The following is a 633-nucleotide window of genomic DNA, read 5'->3' on the forward strand; positions in this document are numbered from 1 at the left end:
GAGGGACAGCACAGGAGGGGAAGACCCTCTATGAGATGGATTGATTCGGTGACTGGGGTAATCGGGATGGGTGTGTCAGAGGCGGTGTGGTTGGCTGTTGTGCATAGGGTCGCTATGAGTCAGAAACTACTCGACGGCACATAACAACAACAAACTCGTGCGTGGCCTACCTTTCACTAGCTATGCCTCTGTTTTTTTTTTTTATTTTAATGAGCATTTACAGATATTTTGGATTTCCATTCATTCATTGCTGCACTTCTCTCTCCGCCCATCCCTCCCCCTTCCCCCTAGTTCGCTCCTCTCTTTCAAAAGTAAAAGAAACACCCCTTCCCTGGTACACAATTCCTCCCCCCGCACCTCTCCCACCGTCCCAAGTACATTCCACTATGCAACCTTAATTGTGGGCTCCTGTCTTATTACCTTAATAAACCTTTTTTACTTGTTTTACTTAAAATAAAGAAAGGGGGGGGGAATGCAAAGAGCCAAGATTAGCCAAGTTGATCTGTAATCAGAACTGTTGTTATGTGCCATCGAGTCATTTGTGACTCATAGTGACCCTATGTACAAGAGATCTAAATGCTGTTCTATCCTGTGCCAACCTAGCCATCTCAAACGCACTTATTCCCACCACTC

This window comes from Elephantulus edwardii, unplaced genomic scaffold (genome assembly GCF_000299155.1).
Source record: "Elephantulus edwardii isolate Elephantulus edwardi_28Jun2011 unplaced genomic scaffold, EleEdw1.0 scaffold00387, whole genome shotgun sequence".
Lineage (NCBI taxonomy): Eukaryota > Metazoa > Chordata > Mammalia > Macroscelidea > Macroscelididae > Elephantulus > Elephantulus edwardii.